Below are 18,153 nucleotides of genomic sequence, written 5' to 3' on the forward strand. Positions count from 1 at the left end.
CTTGTCTACATAGAGCAGAAATGGTAACTTCGGCAAGATAAAAGTTTATTTCTCATGTAAAATACTAGAAGTGGGTGGTAGTTTGGGTTTACTGGAATGAGGATCTACTCTGTTTCTTTAGACACTCACTACTTTCAGTATTTTTGTCCCAAGGTCTTTAAAGTCTTACCCTTGACTTTATGACCTTGAAGCACTAACTATGGCGCCTGCTTTGCTCTATTTGCACGTGATTTTCCATTTTTAGCTTTGCAAGCTCCCCATCTTGGCAGACCCTTCAGCGCTGGCAAACCAGAATGGCCAGCTTTTATTTCGTTTCTCCCCTGACCATGTATACTGCCATACAGTCTAATACTTACCACCTGGCATTACCATTGGCTCCCACAAGTTAAGGCACAGCCTTACCCAAATTAAGGGTTTACTCTTCCTGCTTCAGACACCAGCTACAAATGGAGCCCCTAGGCCACCTGTACATGTAACAACTGGCCACCTGTCTGAGAGTTTCCTGGACCTCTGACCTTTGATATTTGCTAGAATGATTTACAGAACTCACCAAAAGAACTTGAAAAAAAAAGTTCATTTATTTTATTACCTTGTATGTATGGGTGTTTTGCTGCATGTTTGTGTGAGCACCATGTATGTGTCTGAAGTTACAGGGGGTTGTGAGCCACTGTATGGGTTCTGGAAATTGAACCCAGGTCCTCTGCAGGAGTAACAAGAGCTCTTAACCAAAACTCCAGCCCAAGAGCCGAACTGTTCATTGAAGTTTTACTACAAAGTGGAAAAGGAAAAAGAGAGAGGAGTAGGGAAGAGAGCCATGAGAGATCAAGAGTAAACCATGTGTGTGTGAGAGAGAGAAAGAGAGGGGGAGAGGGGGAGAGGGTCACCCCTTTGTCTGAGGAGTCAGGGCCTCTCAAACACCTTGCTCACTGAGCCATCTCTCCAGCCCGTCTTTCTGTTGAGACAGGGTTTTGCTAAGGTTGGACTGACCTTAAATTCACAATTCTCCTGCCTCAGCCTCCAGAGTGCTGGGTTTACTTGCATGTACCCTATTATCCCACTCAGAGGATGAATGTTTGAATAGACTGTTGAGATGATTTCCATTTTCTTCACAAGAGTGATCAGTTTTTGTTTCCTTCAGTCCTGTAATCGCTGCTCATTTTTATGTCTTTCTCAAATATTTTGTATCTTTTATTTATTTATTTACTTTTTACCTTTGTGGATAGTCAAAGTGCTCTCTTTTGTTGAAGATGATTCAGACGTCCAAGGAATGCAGCAGTTGGTAAAATGAAGGCAATGGAGATCCAGAAGTTGATTCTGCCTCATTTCCTGCCTAGGAGAGAGGACTGGTCAGCATGACAAAGCCTGGCGGCAAACTTTCTCCTTCCTACTCAGAATTGTGAGTTCCAAAATTCTCTTCCTCTGTCCACACCAGCTGGGCTGAAATTCTGTGAAAGATGCCTTCTCCTTCCGGGGCATAGGTGGAGCAAACCTGCCACTGTCAGTGCTTCACCCTGACAACTACTTTTCAATCAAGTGTGTTTTCTTGGCTGGAAGTTGAAGAACCATTAAGATTGTTTTCTCTGGATGTGTAGATCCATTGGGTCCAGTAGCTTCGATCTCTGCCAACATGGCTTTAGGACTTTTCTAGAAGCTGGCAGTCCTGGGGCTACCTACCCATTTGTCCTGGTTAAAGCACTGGTTCTTCAGAGGCAAAGATGTGTGGTTTCCTCAAATGCAGAAAACAAGATAACAAATTGAAGTTTTATACTTCTCATTCCCTCTGAGCCTCAACTAGTCCATGGGCTAAGAGTGATGATTGCTTCCCTATTACAGATAAAGATGCTGAGCATCCAAAGGGCTAGAGAACTAAGTTGGCTTCAGTTAAAAAGAAATCTTCCTTGATTAACTTGACTATGCAGCCTATTTCCTGTCAGTCACTACCATCATCTCTGTTTTGATAACAGCATTGATCACAGTGGGTAGCCTCATTTGTTTACTTTTTTTAGTGGTAGACAGCTTCCATAATCATCTCCATGATATTTTGGTCTACTAGTAGTCACACCACTGTGTAATCTCCTCCTGTGTTGACTAATACTGATAAGAATATATGACTCCTAAGGCTAGGTCATAAAGGGAACTTGTCGTAGATTAGAGTTTAATTGTCTCCCATAGGCCCATGTGTTAAAGCTTGGTCTCCAGCTTGGCCCTATTGAAAGGTGATGGACGCTATGATGTGGGGCCTAGTGTGAGGTCTTTAGGTTACCGGAGGCACATCATTGAAGTGGACCTTAGCCCCACCCCCACCCCTGTTTCACTTCCTGGTGTAAGGTGAGCAGTTTGCACTGTCCTGTATTAGTTCTTTCTTGTCATTGTGTTGACAAGAAGCAAATGATAGGAGGGCCGGTCTGTTTTACATCACGGTTGGAGGTGATACAGTCAATTATGACAGGGAAGGCATCATGACAATGGCCTGGCAAGAGCTGGCCTACACCTGGGTGAAGCACACTGGCTGGGATAGTGAAGAACAGACACAGAGATGGGACAAAGCTATTAATTTGAAGGTCCATCCCGCCAGGGACTCACGTCCTCCATTTGGTTTCTATGCCCTGAAGATTCTAAACCAGTGATTCTCAACCTTCCTAGTTCTTCGACCCTTTAATACAGTTCCTCCAGTTGTGGTGACCTCCAACCATAAAACTATTTTCATTGCTACTTCATAACTATAATTTTGCTACTGTTACGAAGTATAAGGTAAATATCTGATATATAGGATATCTGATATGGGACCCCAAAGGGGTCATGACACAGGTTGAGAACCACTCTAAACCTTCCAAATTAGGGCCACCAGCTGGGGACCAAGTGTTCAAACCCATGGGCTTAATGTTCAACCATAGCAACTATGTCCAGGACCCTGTCTCCCTACCAGAAGCTGCAAAGCAATGAGGTCAACCAACTATAGACTGAAATTTCCAAAAATGTGCCTAAATAAATGTATGTTGATTATCTCAGAGATTTATTGTAGCAATGAAAAGGTAAAACAGTGTTACTCCAGGGGATGCCAGTTGCCATGTGGGGAAGGCACTCACCTAAAAGAAAAGCTCACATTAAATGTGTCTCCTATGAATAGCCAGCATGGACTCACCAGCTACATGAATGGTGAATGAGCCACCTTAGAGGTGGCTCCACCAAGCCAGGTAGTGGTGGCATATGCCTTTAATCCCAGCACTTGGGAGGCAGAGGCAGGAGGATCTCTGTGAGTTTGAGGCCAGTGTAGTCTACAGAGAGAGTTCCAGGACAGGCTCCAAAGCTACACAGAGAAAAGAAGGAGAAATGAAGTGGCTCCATCACTCCAGCCGATCCTACAGCTCCAGATAGCCCTGATTGAACTGGAATCCTATAAGACATCCTGAGCCAGAGAGGTCCAGCCAAGCCACTCCTCCCAAGTTCCTGTCTCACTTGTGATTCCTTTGAGATGGGATTTGAGATAGCCTCCTGTGGTAGATGGTAAGTCCTGTGAGGGCAAGGCTTGTGCCTCTCACTCCTCCTACACTTAGAATGATGGCAAGCACAGAAGCATGACTTAATAAATACATACTGAGGGAACGAACAGAAGTCGTCATGAGAAGTTTAAGACCTTTATGATCTCATCTCAACTTCTGGTTTTTCCTCACAGCACCCTGCTTCTACCTTCCCCTCAGGACTGTGCCACACAGCCACCTGGGGGTGGACTTGTCCCTGCTGCCTCCATAGCAATTCACAGTTAATTAAACCTTTGCATAAACAGGACGAGGAAGGATGTAAAAGTTGTGAGCTGACAGCACAGTGTGTGTTATGCTGAGCCGAGAAGAGAATTTAATTGAGGGAAGAATTATGCACAGGCGGAAGAGCAGTCCATTAAAACAAAGCAACTGTCTGGAAAGAGATAAAACAAAAGTGGATTCTGCATCCTGTGAAATAAATAGTGAGGCTGCACATTTGAGCCCCTTTGGAGTCCGCAGAGCTGGGACCCCTTAGATACTGGGACAGAGAAATATTGGCTTATGTGGGTGGGAGCACAGAAGACCCTCCTCTGGGTCTGAGTGTGTGTGTGTGTGTATATACACACGAATGGTGTGCATAATACTGGAGGGAAGTTGTTTGCTCACTACCCATCTGTCTGAGTGTGAAGTCCCACCTCAAAGGCACAAGCAAGTTCTTGGGCGGAGGGTTAGAGGGCAAACAGTTTATTGGGAGGTGCTAGGAAGACCAGCAGATGAAGAGGAAAATGATTCAAAGAGAGAGAGAAGCAGGAAGCAAGGGATGAGTTATTAGTTCAGCTTGCACAGTGGGTGCCTGGAGCTTAACTCCATGGGGAAAAACATTGACAGACCTTGTATCTTACTTTGCTTTCAGTTGCTATAACAGAGTACTGCAAACTGGGTAATTTATAACCAATACAGGTTTATTTAGTTCTAGAGGTTGAGGAATCCAGGAGCAGGAACATATCTAGTGAAGGTCTCTCCTGCTCATTAACAACAACAACAACAACAGCAGCAACAAAAACCCTCCTACTTTTATTATTCCTGTTTTGTCTTCCAATTTAATTTTTCTTTCAAGTTGACATATAATTATACATATTTATGAGGAACAATCTACATATTTATTCAGTACATGCATACAATGTGTAATGACCAAATTAGGGTAATTAGAATTTCCATCTCCTTATCATTTCATTGTGTCTGGGGCCTTCAGACTCCTTTCTTCTAGCTCCCTACAAAATACTTAACAGGTTGCTGTAAACTCCACTCTACCTACGATGCTGGAGAGTGTCAACGCTTATTCCTCCCATCAAACTACATTTAAGCCCCCGTTTCCCCGTCTTCCCCCATTCCTGCTCCCCCTCTGCTTCTTAGCTAACAGTGATCACTGGTCTACTATCTTCTGAGATGCGAACATGTTGTGTTTGTCCTTCTGGGCTATACTTAGCAAAATGTCTTCCAGTTTCATCCATGTTGCTGAACAGTAACACAATTTCAACCTTTCCTGTGCCTCTTACTCCATTACCATATCTTTCCCGGAACAGTTACCCAGCTCTTGTATTTCTCTTCCTGTTGTCTTTGTTGTTTATTTGTTTTCTTCTATTCTCTCCTTGGCTCATTTTACCTCGATAGTTAATTACTCCAGTCAGATATATTTCCTGTCCATTGAGCTGAGTGAACAGAGTGAGCATATACAGATGTGAAGCTCACAGATGGGGTTTTGGGATACTTATTTACCCCCTCTTCCTCTTTCTCTCCCCCCTGTGTGTGTGTGTGTGTGTGTGTGTGTGTGTGTGTGTGTGTGTGTGTGTGAGTACATATGGATGAGTATATGCTTGCCTTGTTCATGTGTATGTAGAAACCAGAGTTTGACCTTTAGTGTTAGTGTTTTTCCTCAGGAGCTGTCCATTTTTAAAAAGTTTTTTATTTTTTATTTTTTTTTGAGACTGGACCTCTCACTTGCCAAGGCCTGGCACTCACTCAGTAGGCTAGACTGGCCAACCAGCAAGCCCTAGGGATCTGTTTCCGCCTCTCCAGTGCTGGGATTAAAAACATTCACTACCCATTTCTGAATAGAAACAGAGGAGGAGTGGGTGGGTGGGGTGAGTGAGAGGAGGGGATGGGAGGAGAGGAGGGAGGGAAAACTGCGGCTGAGAGGTAAAAACAAAGAACAATCCCCTAAAACCCCAAAACAAATAAATAAGAAAAAAACCAAACAAACCCTGAAACCCATTCACTACCAACCCAGTTTTTATGTGAGTTCTGGGAGTTGAACTCAGGGCCTTATGCTTGCACAGTAAACACTTTACCAACTGAGCCATCCCCCAGCCCCAGGTGTGAACATTTTACCTTCTTTACACTTTGATTCTCCTCTCTCTGTTCTTCCCTCTTTTGGTGTATACTTTTCTTGAGACATCTGAGAATGAGTTGCAGATATCATGGCCACCAGCCCCTAAGTAGGTTAGTGTGTGTTTTCTAGGAGATACACTTTCGCCTCAGTGCAACTATAAAATGAATACATTACCATTCCCTCTAATCCTGCTCAGCATACACTCACTCAGATGATGCCAGTTACTTCAGTGAACGTCTTTACAGGAACCCTTGTTTTTCTGGCCAGAGTCTGTGCAGAAAGAAGCATGCTTCGCATTTTAATTCTCAGCTCTCATTTCTCTTCCATCTGGATCAGTTCCCACCTTTTCTCGTGTCTTTCATGACTTTGGAATTTCAGAGGAGTGCAGGCCAGGTATTTTCTGTGTCTCTGCTTGGCTTTGATGGATCTTTCTTTTTTATTAAAAAAAAAAATTGTTTTTCAAGACAGGGTCTCACTCTGGAACCCACGCTGGACTTGAACAATCCTCCTGCCTCAGTCTGCTGAGTAATGAGATTACAGGTATTAGCTGCCATGCCTGGCTTGTCTGATATTTATATGTGTATGTGCATGTGTTGTGTATTCACATTTTTGGAGATGTACTGTGTGTGTGTGTGTGTGTGTGTGTGTGTGTGTGTGTGTGTGTGTGTGTGTGTGTGGGACAGCTTCAGCTGTTCTTCCTCAGATGTTGTCCACCTTACTTTTTTGAGGCAGGGTCTTTTACTGGCCTGGAACTTGCCAAGTAGGCTAGGCTGGCTGGTCAGTGAGCCCCGGGGATCTGCCTGATCTGCTGCCTTTCCCAGTACTAGTATAACAATCATGTGCCAACACGCCCTTTTTCATTTTTATTTTTCTTAATGTGGGTTCTAGGCATCAAACTTGCGTCCTTACTGGCTGAGCTATCTCCCTAGTCCCTGTTAGATATTTCTTCATGACCAAGTTCTGACTATAATTCACCACTGTGTATTTCATATGTTAACACCAACTCCAATATAACTCCTAGCCTCACTTTTTTCCCTGTTCACATCACCCTTCTCTGAGAAGGAGAAGCCATGCTCTGTTATTCTTCATCTCGCCACCCATTTTCTCAATTCCTCCGCAAACAGCCTACCTCCTGCTCTGTAGGCCACTCCCTTGTCTAACCCCTCCACCACTTTTCAACTTCAGGGGCCGTGTTTCTTTCCTTCATACAACTCCACAGGCATGATGACCCCAATTTCTCCATGGCTCTGCAGGCTACATGAGTGCCACCCTGACTCCAGGCTCTGTTGCTCATGTGACAGCCAGGGGCAGATGGTAAATTCCATGGACTGGCTTCGTCCTTCTGTCCATCCATGAGGCAGACCCAGCACTGCTTTAATGTGAGCTTTACGGGCTCCACCTTCCCTTTCTCAGCTAGCTAGCAGAAGAAAAGAACATGGGAGACACAGGCAGGAAGTTTTCACAGAACTTTCTAAAAGCTGTACACACCTTTTCCATTTATGGTCCATTCCTAGAACACACTCACATGTTCATGCATAACCGTGAAGAAGTCTGATGGCCTAGGAAGACAAGATAAATTCAGAGCTTCAGCTTACAGACAGACAGACCATTTCTTTTGCAGGCTCCCAGCTCTCTTTGTGTAGAGGTTCCCTCCCACACCCAGGTCCTGGATTCCTCCTCATGTTTTTTTTTCCTCTGGGAAGTTACACAGGCAGCTTGATTCCCAGCAGCCATGTGGTGGCTCACACTCATCCACAATGGGGATTCAGTGCCTTCTGACTTCCAAGGGCACCAGGCGTGCGTGTGTTACACGTGTATATATTCAGGCGAAATAGTCAGACTAATAAAATGAATAAAGTCTTTTCTAAAAATCGACAGATAAACATTGTAGCATGTTGCTCTTCCTCTCCGCCCTGGGTGCTTCTGCTTGTATTTCTCTTCAGATTGGAAAAATTAAATGAGCGGAAATTTCAGGGTAGCTTGAGTTGTCACTGAAAACATGGAACATTTTCCTGTCTGTGTCTCCTTCTACCAGGGAGGCCATTTAAACAATTCCCTCCACTGGGAAGGCAGGCATGGGCTGGTGCCTTTGTGATTGCTGTTTCCCTTTCTCTTCCAGTGTCTGTATTGGCTACAATGGCTTTACAGATGCACGGGTCTGCATTGGCTACAGTGGCTTTGTAGATACATGGGTCTCCATTGGCTACAATGGCTTTGTAGATGTATGGGTCGTCAAGTCAGCTCTGAGATGCTGTGAGTTCCTTCCCTTTTTTGAACTTCCTTTTTATTTTATTTTTAATTTTTTAATTTTTTTTATCTGTGGGGAAAAGGAACTCCTACTTCACAGGACTGTTTTAAAGATCAAATAAGAGAATATGCATACCGTCTTCAGCACATTGCTTCTAAGGATTCAATTAAATGGCAGCAGCCAGTGTCCTCACTACTCTTCCATCTTTAACACAGTAGGGCCACTTCCTCTCTGAGCAGCATAGTCTCAGACATCACAAATCTACCTGGAGAGCTAACAGCTTCCCCGGGGTCAGCACAGGAGACCACAGGCAGTTAAGGCTTTCTCTCTCTGGCACCCCAGTTCAGTAGGAAGGGAATCTTTCAGTATGTGTGAGAAGGCTTGGGGAAGGCAATGTCCTATGAGCCTTTTTTGTCTTTTTTTCTTGCATTATGAGAGATTTTTTTCTCTTGTTGTTTTCCTTTTTAAAAATGTATTTTTAAGTTTTCATACAAGTGTACAATGTATGTAGGACATGTTCCACACATACCCTTATACCCTCCCCTTGCCTGCACCCATTAGTTTTCTTTGCCCCCTAGAGTTAATTTCAACTTTCTTGTCATATGCACACATATAATTTTATGTATCAGTATAAAATCTGGTAACCATATGTGAGAGAGAACATATAATATTTACCTTTCTGAGACTTACTTTAAAACGACGATTCCCCAGTCACATCCATTTTCATGCAAGTGCCTTAATTTCCTTCATTATGGATGAAAAAGTTCGATTATGTAAATATGGCAGACTTCCTTTTCTAGGCCTCTGTTGTTGGACCCCTAGGCTGGTCTCAACACTATTGTGAATAGTGTTGCCCTCAGTAACATTAGTGTACAGGTATCTTTGTGCTATGTTGATTGGGGTCCTTTGATTAAGTGCATAGGAGTGGAATAGCTGGGTCATTTGGTAGATCATTATTTTTAAATTGCCATCCTGGTGGTTGACCTCGGGTCTCAGGCATGCAGGACAAGTGCTCTCCCCTTGTGCCACACCCACCACTCTTTTCACTTTTCATTTCTGGACAGGATCTCACTTAGTTGCGCAAGCTGGTCACCTTCCTTTTCAGCCTCCTGAGCAACTGGGATGACCAGGCTAAGCTGGGACAAAATCTTATTGGTGTAGGAGTGAGCTCTGCTGACAAGTCTCAAGGAAGCTTCCAAAACTCCCTCCAAACTAGGAGTTGACCAGAGGCCAATGGCCTCTGACAGCCTGCCAGCTCACTCTGCTGGTGCTTCCCAGGGTGATTTCCCTTTAACCCAGGGGTTGAGGATGAGAGAGGATGTGGAAAAGCCCTAGCCTCTGTTGGTGGAAGTTTTCATCTTCCCTCGCCTGCAGTTTATAATGTATTCATAGATTAAAGAACTACTTATTAAACCATAGGCTGTATACCCAGGCTGACGCCCTCAGGCTTGAGTTGGGCAAAGAAAGATCATTGAATTTGGTCCTGGATTCGTAGTGTGGATTGGGCTGTGAGCTCACCTTCCTTCCACACTGAGGGCTTCTTTGCAGACAAACCTGGAGGAAAATTAACCTCACAGGCTGACTTGAAATTGATTTGGCCACTGACGGTTCTACTGAGCTGTCTGCAAAGACAGATCTTACTGCCCCATGAACCTGGCTGTGTTGCTATGGAAACCAAAATTCTGTTCTTCCGTTGACTCTCTTGGGGGTGAAGATGTGCCCATTGGGTAGTAGTAGGGCCACGACAGTCTGGGAGTAGAGTGGGTAAGCAGTTTGAGAATGCAGGCTTTGGAGATGTGTTCGGGAAATTCTACTTCCTGAGGTGGAAACTGGGTACTCAGTCCCGACTGGGCTAAGACTGAGCCCTTGGGGACCCTATTCTTTGGGAGACATTCTGTTTCACTGAACTCCAGAGCTGCCCAGGACCAGGGAGCCATCCATGTTCTATAGAAGAAATTATCAGGTTAGCTTGGCCAAGTAAACTTCTAGCAGAAAAGAGTCTTGGCTAACTTCAGTCTCCAAATAAGCCCTTGGTGACAGAGAGCAGAAGAAGAAGGGGCTGAGGTCTCTGAGTGAGTTTTTTTTTTTTTTTTTTTTTTTTTTTTTTTTTTTTTTTTTTTTCTGACTTGTACAAACCTGTAAGTTTCTGTGGCCCTGTCCACTTATCTGAAAAACAGAATGAATGAGAAGGACTCTATTCTCACTTAGCTTCTAGGGCTGCTGTGGTGGTTTGAATCAAAATGGTCCCATTGACTCATAGGGAGTGGCATTATTGGAGGTGTGGCCTTGTTGAAGGAAGTGTGCTACAGGGGGCAGGCTTTGAGGTTTCAGAAGCTCAAGCTGTCCCAGTGACTCACTGTTTCTTCCTGCTTCCTGGGGATCCAGATGTAGAACTCTCAGCTACCTCTTTAGCACCACATCTGCCTGCATGTTACCATGCTTCCTACCATGACAATAATGGACTACACCTCTGAACTGTAAGTCAACCCCAACTAAATGCTTTCCTTTATAGTAGTTGCTGTGGTCGTGGTGTCTCTTCACAGCAATAGAAACCCTAACTAAAACAGTTGCTGTGAAGGTAAATACATTGATAATGGCCTATGAAAAGTACTCCATAGATTTTGCTGCCCTCAGCTTGGTGAATGTTGGGGTAGTCCCTGCCCTGACTATAAATTCAGGTACTGAACCTGGAGACCCAAAGCTGTCTAGCTACATCCATCAGCCCATACCATTCCTATCTCTAGCTCCTTGTATTATTAGAGGCCAGCCCTCCTTCCCCCAACTAATTGTTAGCTCTTTCTAGGTGGGGGCCATTCCTGATTAATATTGTAATGCACCCTCCTCTCAGTCTCCTTCCTGTTTTGAGCATGGCATAGAACCTAATCCCCAATAGAAACATGAAAATTTAATAATTTAGCATTAAAAAAATAGAAAGTGCATTGATCATTATCTCAGTATCTGTGGCTTTTGTCCTCTTATGGTTAATGACAATCCCAGAAGCAGCCCTTGGGATAAGACTTCAAAGGCAAGTGGTTAATTTAGGAACCAATCCCAGGACAGTGACACAGGGACAGGGAGACAGGCAGTGAAGGGGAGTATGATTAAGCACATTATTACTGTGCGTAAGGCCAGTGGGGTCAACTCTGCTGGGAGCCACTATGGAGTATGCCTCAGTGTTATCACAACTAAGGAACAAGGGAGCCTGGTGTCCATCAGATCCAAGACTATGGGCAGGAGACTCTAACTCCTACCAATTGGGCTAGTATTCACGAACTTCACTGAACATTGGGAGTATACTGTCGGAGGGGTAAATTGCAAGTTCAAACCTCCAGCCCAGTAGAGTCTGACATGCTAAGTCTGAGTCTAGAGCCTGGAAATGTGCATTTCCAAGAAGCCCTGTCCTGCTGCATAGGTGAGCCAGGTAATGCTCCTTCCAGACAGAAGACCACTATTTTTTTTTCTTCAAAGAAATACACAATAAAGATTTTAGGGAACATATAGACTCTGCCGTTGCTACTTAATTCTGTTGTTGTATGTGAAAGCAGGCATAGACAATAGCATACTAACGAGTAGGCTGTGTTCCAGTAAGACTTTATTTACAAAAACAGGCTGCAGCTGAATCTTCTAGCCCTGGTCTGGAGGAAAGATTGTGTCTTCAGGACTAAAGTCATGTTTAGGTGACTTGCTGTTTCTGAGTTTATATGAGGTAGTTGATATATCCAAGCATCGCCACAGGGGGATTTCCATGTTTCCCCTCCTTATGATCCAGGTGACATGTTGGTTAACTCATCAGGCAAACATGGCTAAATCTGTAGATTCACTCCTATGTAACTTATGAGACTTATGGCCTTCATATTGCTGCTGCGTTTGAAAATGTCCTCTTCCAGGCCATCAGCTTTGAGATGAAGACAGGCAATGAGGTGATCTGCGAGATAAGCTGGGCTTGGAGTCTGATGATGCCTGTATTGAGAGTTGAGTGGAATCATGGCTCCATATCATTGTCTGTAGCAGTCTGTGGGGTTCTGTTTGCAGAGATCTCTAAGTCAAGCCAGACTCTGGGCTTTGCTCCAGGAAAGAATGTCCACATGAGCTAATATGACACAGAACTTTAGCTTATTGAAAGATGTTTAAAAATATAGACTATAAGCATTGAAGTTAAGAGAGAGATACTTGGGAAGGAAGGAAGATGGTGAGAACTTAGGGGTAGGTTTCTCAGAAGACTTGACTCATGAATCATGTTTACAATAGCCATGTGTGGGATTTTGTTGATTTCTGTAGTAAAATACTTCAGGGGTTGCTAAGGAATTTAACGAGATCACAAGACAGTTCCCAGGGTGCACCCTACAGGATTATATCTGGTGTGGTGTCTGCATCTTAGGGATGGAGGAAGTTAGAATACCTTCATTCTAAGCAAAGCCAATAGTATTGCTTGTGAGAGAAAATATCCAGGAGAGGGGTGAGGCCCTACCCGACCATGTGCACTCAGTCCTTACACCTGGGTTATGGCTATTTTAACACTATTATTTAACTGTTGTGTATAAAAGACATAAATGTCTCTATGTCAGCAACCTTCACTGTAAATGTTAATTGTGCTGGAATTATTTATTCTCAGCTGGAAAAAAGTTTCAATCAGACTTTGGGATGAGGACTTCCTTCTTTTTCTTCTCAGGTCCTGATAATTTCCCTCTTCCTTCTCTCCTGCCTCAGTTTTGAACTGAACTAGTTAGACAGGTCAAGTAAGTAACAGCATTCTTGTGGCCAAGAAGGAAGCAAAGTGGCTGTTTAGGGTGGCTACCTTCTTCCTGATCAGAAAAACAGAGAGAAGTCGCCTATAGATTCTCATTGTAGATAAGTCCTATGCCCCATCATAGAGTTGGGACAGGGTTGGTTCCATGGAATTTTTTAAAAAGTCTTATGGGATAGGGAAGTGACCGAATGTCAAAGTGCAATTTATTAGAGGCAGGTCCCTGAAGTCCAAACAGTGTGCTCCCTTCATTCCTGGATGGAGTGGCTTGAGTCAAGGACAGTGCTTAGAGGCCTGGAGGAATGGATGATGTTGAAGCCTTCAGACACTTCTCTACATATGTTCAGCTCTTGATAAGGACCATGTGGCCTTGAAATGGAGGTCAAGTATCTGGGCAGCTCTTCTGTGAAGCTCTTTAAGGGTAGAATGGGGTATTTTGACAGTCCTCTGTGCTGGGGTCAGCATTGGTGGCTGCCGATGAGTGCTGAGATGCTGTGTTTATCAAAGATCCAGGCCTGCACACAGGGCCAACCCTGTCTCCCTCATGAAGTGAGCCTACAGTGTACCTACCAGTGGGATCAAGGGTCATATGCCATCTCTCTGTTTTGGGCTTAAATTATTTTTGCAGGTGCTCATTAGATGTTCAATTCAGTTATACATAACAACCAGTGAATTGGTTTTGAGATATGTAAATGTGTTACCTCCCAACCTAAGTTTGCAAGGTCTGTCGGCTGTTTGCCCTGGTCTCTGCTGGGCTCAGTCATGTTTTTACAGTTGACCACCATGCTGTCCCAGTCACGCTGGTCCTTTAAGGACATCACTTGGGATGGTTGCTTCTCATGGAACTCACTCGCTGTGCATCTAGCCCAGGCTTGTTCATGTGATGTCTAGGTAGGGATAGAATAGAGACCCAAAAGGGTCTTTAGGTCTCAGCTTGGAACTGACACAAAATTATTTCTACCATAGTCTTTCAGTTCACTTTTTAAATTATAATTTTAATTTTGAGGTAATTATAGACTTATGTACGTGGATTTTGGCTAGTAAAAGGAACCAGTGTCCTCCTTTACCCATGAAAACACCTCACAGTGTGCTACAGTCAGGACTCTGATATCCATCCAATTGACATAGAAGCTGTTTCCACCACAAAGACCTACCATCTTCATATAACTGCATCCACTCCTCACCTGCCCTCACTCCCTCCTTAAGCCCAGGCACCTGTTCTCTGTTCTCTATTAATAGATTGTATCATTTTAATAGTGCTATCTAAATGGAATCGCATAGCATATATTTTTAGATTGGAGTTTTTCATTGAGCATAAAACCCTAGAGATTCACCTGCATTATCTGTATCAATAGTTCATTCCCCTTTTGATGCCAAGGCCATGATACTGGATTGCCTTCTTTATGGGTTGCTCTAACAAAATTCTATAGAATAGGTAGTTTGTACATAAGAGAAATATTTCATGGTTGGAGTGAGGATGTCTAAAATCAGTGTAGATTTGGTGTTGATTTTAAAAGTCTGATTTCTGGCTATTAAGTGTATCTTATTGCTGTTATTTACATGGTGGAAAAGACTGTTCAGTAAGTACATTAGTCACTGGCTTCCCCACATGGCCTAATCACCTCCTCAAAACTCCATCTCCAAAGACCATCATCTTGTTGGGTTGGGCACAAACATTCATACCATAGTAGTGTTGTATCACAGCTTGAGAAATCATGGACTCACTCTAGGGCATCAGGATTATTTTTAGTTTTTAAGCTATCATAAATAAAGCCACTAGACTCATTTGCATACATATTTTTATATAAACATGTTTTCATTTCTCTGGGACAAATGCCAAGGAGTTGAACTTCTGGGTCATATAGTAGTTACATGTATAGATTTTTACTTGAGATTGCTAAGCTATTTTTCAGACTACCTGGATTATTTTACATTTAAGAAAGATGCAGGAGTCATCTGATCTGTCTTTATCCTCTCCAACATTTGGCAGTGCCAACCTCTTCTGTTTTTAAATTTTAGCTATTCTGATATGTAGGCAGTGAATCTCATTGTGTCTTTAGTCTGTCTGTCTTTCCTTCTTATTTTTTAAAGGTTTATTTATTATTATGTATACAGTGTTCTGCCTTCATGCCAGAAGAGGGCACCAGATCTCATTACAGATGGTTGTGAGCCACCATGTGGTTGCTGGGAATTGAACTCAGGTCCTCTGCAAGAACAGCCAGTGCTCTTAACCGCTGAGCGATTTCTCTAGCCCTAGTCTGTGTTTCTTAATGGCTAAAGATGTTAGGCATTTTTATGGGTCTATAGTCATCTAAATATCCTAGTAGTGAAATGTTTATTTGTGTCTTATTTTCTAACTTCAGGGTGTTTATTCTATTCACTTATTATTATTATTATTATTGTGTACACACTTATGTATGGGGTTATTGGAGGTTTGTGTATCTATGTGCGTACCTGCTTGTGAGACTAGAAATCAACCTTGAGGAGTTATCCCCCCCCCCTTTTTTTGAGACAGGTCTCATTATATATGTCTAGCTGTCCTGGGACTCACCATATAGACTAGGCTGGCTTCAAACTTACAGAGATCTGCCTGCTTCTGCTTCCCCAGTGCTGGTACAAACATGCTACCATGTTTGGCTTGTTTGTTTTTTGAAGCAGTGGCTATCATTGGCCTGGAGTTCTCTGAAGTGGTTAGGCTGGCTGGCCAGTGGGGAGAGGGCCATCCTCCTATCTCTGAGCTGGGATTATAAATGAGCACCACCACACTTGGTTATTTAGATGGGTGCTGGGGATAGGCCTCATATACTCATGCTGTTGTTACTTACTCTTTATTTTGATTTGATAGCACTGTTTATATGTTCTGTAGACTGGTCCTCTGTCAGATGTATCATTGTGAGTATTTTCTTTTCCTCTGTAGTTTGTCTTTTTATCCTCATCACATGGTCTTTCATGGAGCAAAAGCTTTTAATTTTATCATCTCTTATCGACTTATCATGTCTACCTTTTATGGACTGTGTTATAGATCCCCAAAATATTTCTTCCATTTTTCTAAATGTTTTCAATTTCGTGCTTTAAGTCTGTTCTTCTTATGAACTAGTTTTTCATAGAAGTGATGCTAATTTTCACATAAGGTATGAGAATGCTTATGGATGTCCAACTGCTACATAATCATTAGTCTAAAGGCTATATTTTGTCTATTGTATGCTCTCACACTTTTAAAACATCATGTGAGCCTAGTTTTTGTGCTTAATCTTGTTTCTTGGATGGCCAGTGATCTGCACCATCTGCCCCCTGCCCTCATACTGTCTTGACTGTAGTACTAAGCTTTGAACTTGGGACTACAGATATACTGCTCAACTTTTCATCATTGTTGTGAGTTATTGCTAAAGCAAGGAGGATTAGTTCACTCACAGTTTTGCAGACTCCAGGGCTCATGGTACCTATATTGGCTCAGTTCTGGTGAGGGCCTTCTGAGCTGAATCATATCATGGCAGACAGCAGTGGTGGAGCTTGTGATCACACTTCAAACAGGAAGCTAGACAGTAATTTAGAGGCAGGCTCAGGCTTTTATAACAACAACTCACTCAGGACAGGACAGTGCCCCCAGTGACCCAACGACCTCCCACTAGTCCCCACCATTTAAAAGTCCACACCCCATTCAACCCTGTCACCTTTGGTGTCACATTCCTAACCCACCAACCTTGGAGGGAAAGACACAAGAGCTCTAATTAAACGATCTTAGCTCTTCTATGCATGTTCCCATGTTTCAGAACAATCTTAGCTCTATCTGCAGATAATCTTGCTGGGATTTGGAGACACTGAATGAAGCTTGTATATACATTTGGAGAGAATGGACATCTTTTGTATGGTTAATCTTCCAGTTCAACACAATTCTCCCCTTTTACTTAGGACTTCCTTGGTTTCCTTTATCATGTATTTGTAATTTTTGCATACAGGTCCTGTTCATGTTTTTTTTTTTTTAAATATTTTTTCTTCAATCATCAAACTAAATTCATGAGGAAAACAAAAGCCTATTGTACACATCGCATTCCTTTTTACTTGTGGATGCCCCTGGTCTCCTCCTCTTTTATTCTTTCATTTCTATTTAGGGACATTCCTTTAGCCATTCTTCTTGGGTAGATATACTACTAAGAAAAATCTCTTAGTTTTTCTTCATCTGGGGCCATTTTGTTTGTGCTTCATTCTGGAAGGTTATTATCACTTTCCAGAACTTGAAAATTGTATCCTCTTCTCCTGTCTTCCACTATTTCTGATGAGAAATCTGCTGCCATTCAAATCCTTTCTCCATCCATCCATGAACTGTCATTTCTTTCTTGCTTTCAGGATATTTTTCTTTATCATTAGTGTTCAGAAATTTTCCTATGATGGGAGTCAATTAAAAAATGCATCTGGTTTAGGGTTTACTCATTCTGTGTTTTTTAAAAAACATATATATATATATATATATATATATATATATATATTTAAAAATCAGTAATTATTTTCGACTACTTTTCAGTACTACTTTCTTTTGCTTCCCAAGTCTCAGCTCACATCAATGTTAAATCTTTTCCACTGTATTTCTACAAGTCCCCAAGGCTCTGATTTCTTATAATTTTATTTATTCATTTAAAAATTTTGTCTGGTTTATTTGCTCTCTGAACTGGGTAATTTCTATTTTCACGCCATTCAGGGAACTGTTTCTCCCTCTTCTAGTCTGATGTTGAGATCATCTATTGAGCTTTACATATTTTAGTTATTGTACTTAGTTCTAAAGTTCCATTTAGTTTTCCTTTACGGCTTATATTTGTTTTCTCATGCTCTCTGTTTGTGCATCTGTAACACATTCTAGTTGCTCATGGGATCATTTTTTTCTGGTAGTTGTTTAAAAATTCTTTCCACCTTACTGTGATGCCTTTGCGTCTCTTTGTTGGTACCTATTGATTGTTTCTTTTATCCAGTTTGAGATCCTCCTGGCTCTCTGTAGATGGAAATTTTCCTGTGTCCCACCCGGCCCTGAGGTCCTGTGTTTCTCTAGTCCCACCTGGCCCTGAGGTCCTGCAGCCGCTTATAAAATAATCACTCAGAGGCTTAATATTAATTGCAAATTATGTGACCTATGGGTCAAGCTTCTTGCTAGCTAGCTCTTAAAACTTAACTCAATCCATTTCTATTAATCTATATGTTGCCATGTGGCCGTTTCATTACTGGTCTGCTGTCATCCTGTTGCTCCATCAGTGGTGGATTGGCATCTCCCCCAACTCCACCCTTCTTTGTCTCGTTTTCAGTTTGA

At 42.6% G+C, this 18,153-nt stretch overlaps 1 long non-coding RNA gene across 1 annotated transcript in view; it reads left to right on the forward strand.

Moving 5' to 3' along the window:
• The first annotated feature begins 1,246 nt into the window (after positions 1-1,246).
• Positions 1,247-18,153, forward strand: part of LOC128101710 (uncharacterized) — a 103,798-nt gene continuing 86,891 nt past the window's right edge. Inside the window, exon 1 of the long non-coding RNA XR_008215170.1 lies at positions 1,247-1,396. This is a non-coding gene — a long non-coding RNA (uncharacterized LOC128101710). The remainder of the gene's footprint in view (positions 1,397-18,153) is intronic.

The sequence above is a fragment of the Peromyscus californicus genome, unplaced genomic scaffold (assembly GCF_007827085.1).
Source record: "Peromyscus californicus insignis strain IS unplaced genomic scaffold, ASM782708v3 Scaffold_7__1_contigs__length_154581171, whole genome shotgun sequence".
NCBI classification, from domain to species: Eukaryota; Metazoa; Chordata; class Mammalia; order Rodentia; family Cricetidae; genus Peromyscus; species Peromyscus californicus.